Below are 10,061 nucleotides of genomic sequence, written 5' to 3'. Positions count from 1 at the left end.
TGTTGATTTTCATAAATCACCTCTTCTACACTTCAACTCATTTATCTTCTCCACTCAATGCAATGATCAAACAACACATTACATAGTCAAATACTAACTTATCAAGTGCCCTTTGTAGTTCCATCGTACATACTTCTATTAACTCAATAACTTTACTAGTTTATCTAGTGATCTCACCTTTCAAATCTTCTTCATCAATCAATTTGATACGATGCATTACAGTATTAGAAAATGGCTTACCAATTACTAATTTCATTCCATTCAGCTTTCTTGTCTGCTATTTGTATAGGTCCATAAACATTTATAAGTATGAAGTGAACATCTCTTTTAAAACTACAATTTTTTTCCCTCGTCCATCTTTTTTAAAGTAATTGTGTGTAGAAACAATCTTCATAGGATCCCAAATAATTATGATTCCTCTAGAAGCCCCTATTGATTCTACCATTTCTATTTTCCATATTCCTAATTTCCTACTTAGTTTCTTTCCATCTCCTTTCTTTAGTTTTTGTAAGGAAACTTGGCAATAAAGAATATAACCGTTTCCACATAACCCATAATAGATCTGAAATAAACACGGAATTTAAATCCACATGCAAGAGAATAGACAACATACCCACAAAATTGTGCCACAAGATCTACCCTGAGAAACCCTCATTGAGGGAAAAACCCAGCCTCCAAAAGCATCCATCACCATGTATTATTCAGAAAAGAATACCATTGCCATACAACCATGGAAGCCTTCATGGCCATAGCCACAACCGAGAAAACTATGTGAACAAGCATGAATCCACACATCCCATGCCATTCTTTCAACCTTCACAAATGCTCCCTTGGCTAACCTATCAAGCCTTGTCCCGCTCGACTCTTGCCTTTTGTCTTCTCCTTGTCACTCTTTTTCTGTACAACAACTACCCTTGTGGCTGCTTATATGGTAGCAAGTCCCACAAAACCACCAAGTGGTATTACATAAACCATGTGCTAAAACCATATGCTACCTAACCTACTGACCCCACATTTAATATTGGGCATTTAATTCTTTTTCCCAATATTAAATAATTACATGAAATATTTTCACAATGTTACAATACAACTCATCAAAAATATTCCATGGGAATATTTACATGTTGCACGTCCATCTAGGCACAACATTACATAATAAAAATAAAATAATAAAATAACAATATTATGCAATGTGTGCAAAACTCATTATCTCAACAATATGGTTAATTATGTGGTGTTCCATGTTCACTAACAGTCATGGCTTTTGGTGCAATGGAAAATGGGCCCTACAATTGGTATTAGAGCTTGGTTTTGGCCTAGTCATGGGTTCAAATCTCTCTGGTGCCTTCCCGACCCACGTAAGCACCTGGTATGCGCATCGAGGGGGAGATTGTTGGGTGATGCGATGTGCTCCCCTGCCCACAGGTGGTTAATTATGTGGTGTTCCATATTCACTAATAGGCATGGCTTTTGGTGCAATGACAAATGGGCCTTACAGTTTTGTTTCTTGTATTAGAATTATATCTGATTTAAATAAGGATTAATTGTTCTTGAGAAGGCCCTTTTTGTTAGGGGCATTTAGTCACTAAACATTACATGTTGTAAGTTTCATGGCTCCATGGGAAGGAACTTCTCCTTCCCTACATTATATAAATCATTAATCTTCTTTTGATTACTGACCTTGCCTAATACTATTTTGAGTTTGGCTAAGGATTTCCTCCCATATTTTTTCTTTATTTTCCACATTTTTGGATGGACTATGCCATCCTTGTTTATTACATTGCCTAAATTCTTGATTGCTACTTTCATTATGCACACTAATTGCCATAGATGCATCTTCTCTCATTTTCTTCTCTGAACTAGATTGCATTATTCTTCCAGTTATTTCATAATCTACATCTTTGGATTTGATATTCAAAGGCTCAATTTGATCTCCATACCATTTCTAATTTTTATAGCCTAGTATAATTTATGGTGTTTCTCAGACTCTAAACTCCTCCCAACATTGGAATGTTTATAGCATATTCTCCTCTATTTTATCTTTATTTTATACATTGAATACTTGATTTTGACTAATTATCCCATAGTTCCTTATGAGAGCCTCTACTTCTACTCAAATGTGATTAGGATTTTGTAGTATTAATTCTTTCTACCTCATGATAATTAATTAGCATGTTGTCATCCTCTAATGTGTTTCTTCCTCTTATTGGAGTTTGCTAGAACTTGTAAAGTTTCCTTTTTTCTTTTGCCCTTTTTGGATTTTCTATTTGCCCATCTGTTATAGTTGTGGGTATACAACTCTTAGTTTTATTTCCATCTATGTTTACCCCATCTAAAACAACCTTATTTATTTTATCCTTGGAATTCTTGGTCTTTGTTTTCCTATTTTTGTCTGAATCTATCTCTTGGATAAATTACTCTATTCTAGGTTGTTATTAGTACATGATTCCTTTATTTGAAATCATCTTCTTTCTTTGTTAGACTTGTTATTTGAATTCTAATTATCTATTCTCAAATATTTATTTTTCTTGATTTAGTCTCCTTCTAACTTAGTTATTTTGCTTTCAATTATATTATCTCCATTAGGTGTTTCTCTTTTGTACACACTCTTATCATATATATTTTATTCCATTATCTATCCTTCTCTTTCTAGACTAGGTATTTGAAAATACTACACCTTATTATTGATACTCTCATCTTTTGTGTTCTCTATATGATGTATTTCATTTGCTATTTTTGTATCTTCTTTAGTTATGAGGGTCTTAAATTGACCTTTCACCCGTTCTTCTATTGTAGTACTAATATGTGGTAAGAAAATGTCATCCTCAATGATCTCTCCTTCTGCATCCTCATTTCAAATACATATCATAGTAACTAATTTATGTTTAGGTCTATAAGGCTCTTTGTATTCATCCTAACTTATTGATCTAGTATTCCTTAAGAGTGTATCTTTTTTGCTAGGAATGTGTTTATGATGTTGATTCTTTATTTCTTCATCCTTGCAGTAGTCTATTCCATCCCAATTTATTTTTTCAAGTTATATTACCTCTAGGGCATACTTTCTATTTTTTCTGTATTTTGGTAAGACCTCCTTTTCCCACTTTGTTCAGTTCTTCCTTTTTCTTTTGGTAAGACTTTTTCTCATAAATCTGCTCTAGCTCTTCTTCAATAATTTCCCCTTCTTCATCTTTAGTTACCATGGAACAAATTTGTCTCTCTATATTTCTAATGGCATCTACTATATTTTTGACTTGGTGGTCATTGTTTCAAATATGATCATCTTCATTTTTCTATACTATAGGGTATTCTTGGAAAAATCCTATTTTTTTTTAGCTCTTATGAATTTACCTAATCGACCCTAGACTGAAATTATTTTTTAAATTTAGATTAAAAAGGGTTATAATTGAATTTCTCAAAGGAACTTTTCATACTGTAAATTATATATTGATTTATTCATTAGAAGTTTGATTAAATTAAGTTCTATTAAGTTGGAATTTTTTGTGACAAATTTTTGAATTTCATTTTATTCTTTTATGTTTGATTCAATGCTTATACTATTTCTTATTGAATCCCATATTCTTTGCAATATATGAATATGCAATTATTCTACTAGTAAATTTATGAAAATTATCCATTTTGGTATGTCTAATTGAAAAGTTTCTTCCTCATTGAAATTTGGTGACCATTTGATAAAATGTACATAATATCCTTTGTAGAGACATAAATGACCAAAAACAAATTCATCCTTAATTTCTTTATTCTTGCATTGTGAGAAAGCCAAATTATTTGAAAGTGGAGTGATACTTACTTGGTCTTCGCATAATTTCTTTAACTAGTTGATCAATTTAGCATCCTTAGTTTTGGAACCATTCCTATAGGCAAAGATGCCAAGTGTTTTGCATTGATGCCATCGATCTTCACTATAATCATTATTAATGATTACTATCTTATCCTTGATATGTTGATTCATGGTAACTAAAATTGACTACTTCACATGTTCGTTTATGATATTGCCTTTGATTTTTTATCCCAAATTATGTTTTCTATGCGTTGTTAACCATTAGATCTCAATCCTTGTCCATCACTTAGATTGGATCCTAATTTATTTGAGAGAGATTCATCATTCTCAGTGGATTTAGTAGGTTTAGGGTTTTCACTAATGTCAAGTGAAAACCTATTCTGGAGCCACCTTGGGAGTTCTTTTCTTGATTCATTCTTGTCGTCCTTCCTAATATAGATTTAAAAGCCTCTAATAGTGATGGAAGTGGGTGTGTGATTAGAAAAATGTAAGCAATGTCTTTTTTCCATTTATTCTTTTTGACTTCTATAATCTATTTGTTTGCCCTATCATTATTTTTGAATTTAATAGGGTTTTCGCTACACACCCTATTATTGCTTCATGTTCCTCCTAGATCCTTTTGTTCTCAAAGATGAAAATCTATTTTAATCCTACTTGAATTAGTTTTGGAATATTTGGTTTTGGCAAAACTATTTATTTATTCTTCGATTGAAGGTAACTTGGATGAATTTAGAATTCTTGATACTCATATGTTGAAATTTGATTTGTTTCTTATACCCAGGGGTTGATTCCTTTTTCTTTCATTGGAATCTACTTCAATTTCTCATGGATGTATTGCAAGGTTTCAAATTTAGTTGAACTTGAGATTGAATGTTGGATTGCATATCTGGTTTTACTGAAAAAAATTGCTTGCCTGCATTTTGCATTCAAATCCATTGAGTTTGTCATTTTTAACGACTAACAATCACACCTTGGTGTGCAATAGATATACCAAACATATATTGAAGATGGGTAGATAAAGATCAATGACATTAATAAGAATAAATGTATCTTTCTCTCTCTAACCACCTTTGACACTCTTAATAAAAAATTAAATAGAAAAAAAATCTGTAATGAAACTTTATTTGATAAAATCATATATTTATAATTATTTGAATTTTATAGATTTTTTGAAAAAAAAATCATTTTTCAATATATTTTTTAAGGCTTGTCTTATTTAAGTTTTTATTTTTCTATATCTACCTCTCTATATTATTCTAGACATATATCTCTAGCTCTATCTACCTCTTTATATTTCTCTAAGCATATCTCTCCAACTTTATCTACCTCTCTATCTCTTTTGATCATCACTCTCTATTTGCATGCATCTCTCTATATATCTAACTATTAATGTTATTCCCTCCTTTTTTGGTCACTCTATCTCTTTTACTATATTTCTCTTTTAACTGTTCGATCTCTTCTCTCTCCATATATCTCTTTCTATATTTATCCCTCTATCATTTGCTCTATCTATACTACTTTGTATATGTATCTCTATTTATAGATGTATCTCCCTTTAACTCTTCTTTATATTTAATTCTATCCATAACATTCTCTACATCTATTTTCTTATATTCATAACTCTCTCTATAAATTTCTTATCATTTATTTCCTAATTATTGATGTGAACTAATAGGAACATTATTAGTAGACTTCATTACTACAACCACAATATTGGGTTTTTAAATACATTGGCTCCTCTGAATGTCTAAATTTTTGTTATGTATTTTAACATTTAAAAATATTAATGTCATCAAATTTCCGCAATCCATTAGAAATGCATAACACAATTTTCTGAAATTTTGATTGTGTTTTAATTTTTAACATGACCATTTTGGATCACACACAGTGATCCATCATCAAGATGACTTATTTTACTATTCATTATGTGTGATCTAAAATGTTGATGTTAAAAAATCAAACACAATCAAAATTCAAGAAAATTATCTTATAAATTATTTCAAATTATTAACAATGAAATTGATTTTTTTTTATTTATTATTATTTTAATTCTACACATAAATAAAATTAAACTTAAAAGTATAACTAATCTATAATAAATCAAATTTTAAATAAGATAAATAATAACAAATTAAAGTAGTTTTATTATTAATAATAATTAAATAAAAATAAATAAATAAGTTGCAATTTCAAAGAGTATAAGAACTTTAAATCTAAACTAAATTAAAAAATTGTCCAATAATTACTAATTTCACTGCTAAATATATTAAAAGTGTTATTTACTTACCTAAATTTTGTGATAAAGAGTTGATGAAAAATTATCACTTTGAAACTATTATGGCCTCTAAAATAATATGTTCTCTTAAGTATTTTTGCCATTTTCTTTTCTATATCTATCTATCTTATCTTTTTCAACTATATCCTTATTCTGTCAATTCATTTTTGCTCGGCTCTTACTTTGAATTGTGAGATTGCTTTCAAAGATGATGCTCGATGCCAGTATGAAGGTTTTCATTCTGTAGAAACATAATTGCCTCATGCTTGTCAATGGAAAATGATAGAGTCAAGGTGTGATTGCAAACATAATCTGGGCCCATAGAGAGAAATGTCCAATAGCGATCGTGTTGTGTCAGTGCATGAATTAGAAAAGTGATCACATCTTGGTCAATACACTAAGGAAGAAATTAAGCTTCAAAAAAAAGTCAACTTTAACTATTTAACATCGTGATGTGTTTGCGGATGAATTAGAAAAGTGATCACATCTTGGTCAATACACTAAGGAAGAAATTAAGCTTCGAAAAATAAATCAACTTTAACTATTTAACACTTTTAGACTAAGAATCAAGCCTTAATGTGTGATGTTCAAGTCATACACAATATTTGAACATCTACATCTTCTAAAAAAAATCATGTTCAACTTGGATGTTGGTCTTACTTTCCCAATGCTATGGACCTACCATGCATCTTCAGCTTGGCTTTTGCCCACTCCTCATCATTTTATATTTAGAGCTTACAAAAGAATGTGTTATAGAAAATGACAGAGCTGTGGCTTTGCACACATAGATGATTGTTGCAAAGGATTTAGGGTATGATCACAAAATGTTCATAGGACTACCTTACAATTTCATTTGGCAAGACTTCAAAAATATTTTTAGAGTGAAGATCTTAATTGCCAGCAAAATCAATTCCTTCAAACACCTAAAACAGATCAACTTCCTGCTCACATCAGTTCCATGTTTGAGATTTATTTGAAGTTGATAAACATGAAATCCTGCCTTCGTAATCTCACATCCAATATACATGCGCACGTGGTTGTCGACAAGAGAGTCTTCGAGGGACCTCATAATTCATAGGATCGAAAGAAGGGCATGAGCTAAAGAAACACTCTAGTTGTATGGTGCATTTGTGGTTGGCAATTACCTGTCATTTCTCAAGTGGCTCTATCTATTGTGACCATCGAATGAGCACTAGCGGCTATGTTGCAGCACCGACACATTTTGGGGAAAGCATAGGAGATTGACCAAGAGTAAGAAGGGAGAGAGAGTAGTAGAAAAATTAGTTCTACAAGACCTCAGCCACTCCACCCAACTTAACGCTTATATCAGTTTTCATTAAATGGGGAGTTGACACGACTGACTTGTAGGAAGAAAACATGCACGTACTCATGCTGAGCCTAACAAAGGATTGATGAGATTGAATAGATGTAGCATGTATATTATATGGGACTGAAAATTTCATGGTTAATTTTGAGTCGCATATTAAAAATTTTGAGAAATTAAAGCCCTATAAGTGCTTTTTGATGAGATTGTACCCGATTGTACCTTTGAGGCCTAAGAGGTGTTCAATGCTTCTAGCACCTTCCATTCAGCCTGTCTAAGTGTTCCATGAAGCTAAATTGAGATTCTAAGCCATTTCGTTAAGTCTCATTTTGAGCTAGTGCCAAATTTGCATTTTCACCTAAGTGTCAAACAACAACAGGAAGTTGTGTTTGCAACTGAATATCTCACACCCACCAATGTTTCATGACTTGCCACTTTGAGATTATTTAGTGTCCATACCTAAGCCTATGTTTCAAATTTCAAGTCATTTCAAGTCCATTTGACTAGGTTTTGAATCTCCCAAAGTTGGTAGTTTACTGTTTTCATGCTAATGCACATTGCACATAATTCTAGGAAGCCCTGTTTGACGTGTTGTAACTTTGACTCAGTTGACTTAAATGCTAAAATTCCTTTTGTGTTGCATTGTAAAGGTTAGAGACTTGTTATTTTTCAAGTTTCAGCTCATGACGAATCGATTTGATCAGTTTTCAAATGCAATTCCAACTGAAATTTTTATATTTTTACTAGTGTCAGCTTTTGCAGATTTGTCACTACCCCTGTTTGTGACATCATAACTCCTAATCCATGATAGGTGGAATCAAATGAATTATACCACTATGTTGCCCTCTAAAAATACTTCAAGTGTGCTAGTTTTTAAGTCATGACGAATTTGTTTGCACACTTTTCTAGGTCAATTCCATTTGCAAAAATTGCTTTTCTACCATTGTTTCTAGTTAGCAATTCCAAGTAGCCCACTTTGATCGCTTTCCAAATGCGTCATGTTATTCATCATAAGCCCAAATCATAGATTTATACTCTCCTCATGACAATAAACTAGTGTCCTAGTTTGCATCTTCCCAAGTGTCAATTTGCCTAGTTTTCGAAGCCAAATCCGAACCTAATTTATTGTTTTCTGACATGTTTTCTTGCAAGCAATTCTGAGAGGTCAACCTTGATGGTCAATATATTTTGACTAGGAAATCTTCATGAGATGATATTTGAAAGGATGCAAGTGTGCGGAAACAGAAAATCAATATGCCAGTTTTTAGAGCTCGGTCAAGTGTTTGGTTCAGTTTTTAAGGCTAGTCAAAGGATCTTTTGGCATGAAATTGATAGTGGGTAGTAAGGGGTAAAAATGTGTTTTTAAGAATAATTCAATGCTTGAATTTGATTCTAATCAATCTGAGGTGTTCAATAGATCAATTTTCCATATCAATTGTTTGAAAACAAAATTTTTTTAAGCTAGACCCACTTTGGGGCCCAACTAATTACGTTTGATTGATCAAACTCTAGGGGTTTGAAGATATTTTGAAGGTAGCCTTAATTATTATAAGATAAGATTAGATAAGATAAGAAAAAATTATTAATGTCCATGAAAAACCAAAATGGTTTATGGGACTGAGCATACAAATAGAAGAGCCATCCAAGCAAAGGCACCAAATGGTGACTGAAAAGGAAAACAAAGCAACAAGAAGAAAAAAAGACAAGGAAATGACTAAGGGTCCTTCAATGTCACAAAGAAATCCATAATAGAGAGGTACATCCATGGAAAATGCATAGTCTTCGGATGCCGTGAAGAACCCCTATAGGACTGATGCTGCCTATAGAGACTAATACAATGCCTGACAGATCTAGAATGTGAAGTAGTGGAAGGCCTTTTCAAACCCCGCAGAGGAGAAAAGAGAGAGAAAAAGGTGGTAATGATCTGATCAGAAGTCTGTCTCTGATGAAAGGACTGCAAGGTGTTCTCTCGAAGATGGGTGGCCTCTTGAAGATAAAGTGTTAAACATCGTTGATCAATATAATTGAAGAACATCGAGAGAGAAGAACAGTGTCTGAAAAGGCAATAGAATCTCCCTTTGATCTCATAGTAATGAGGACAATGAAATATGAAGTGAGTCTCGGTCTCAACCTCCATTAGAGTGCATAACTGGCATAATTGATGAGCATGATCCTTATGGTGATCAGTCCGAGCCCTGAGACAATGAGAACCCACCCTAAAAGAGCCCAAAGAGAACTGTAATGCATGATTCCAATGCTGGTAAAGATAGGCAGGGAAAAAAAAAATACCATCCTAAATAACAAGAAAATGCTCAGCATAGAAGGCCATCTTAGGTCACAAACCACCCAGGGGATGACACCAAGTAGTGGTAATATAATGCCTATAGATATCTTGTCTGACATGCTCATTCAACTCCTGACGAGAGGGAAGAAGATGAGTTGGGGCATCCAGCAAAAACTGATAGGGAGGAAGAAGATCAATCTCAATCCCGATCAAACCCAAAAAAGAGGTGGCCTAAGCGTACCAGCATCTTGATCTAGCAGAAGTGCTAGATCTCATAATCTCCACCGAAGAACAATATGCCAAAAAAGAGTATCTATGTCAATCAGCACCTGTCTCCATAAAACCATGAAGCTGATGAAGAAATCAAATCAAGTCAAAA

The sequence above is a fragment of the Cupressus sempervirens genome, chromosome 7, assembly GCF_028749045.1.
Source record: "Cupressus sempervirens isolate cs-2001-9-10 chromosome 7, ASM2874904v1, whole genome shotgun sequence".
Classification (NCBI taxonomy): Eukaryota; Viridiplantae; Streptophyta; class Pinopsida; order Cupressales; family Cupressaceae; genus Cupressus; species Cupressus sempervirens.
The sequence above is the reverse complement of the archived record's forward strand: the minus strand, read 5'-3'. Positions refer to the sequence as shown.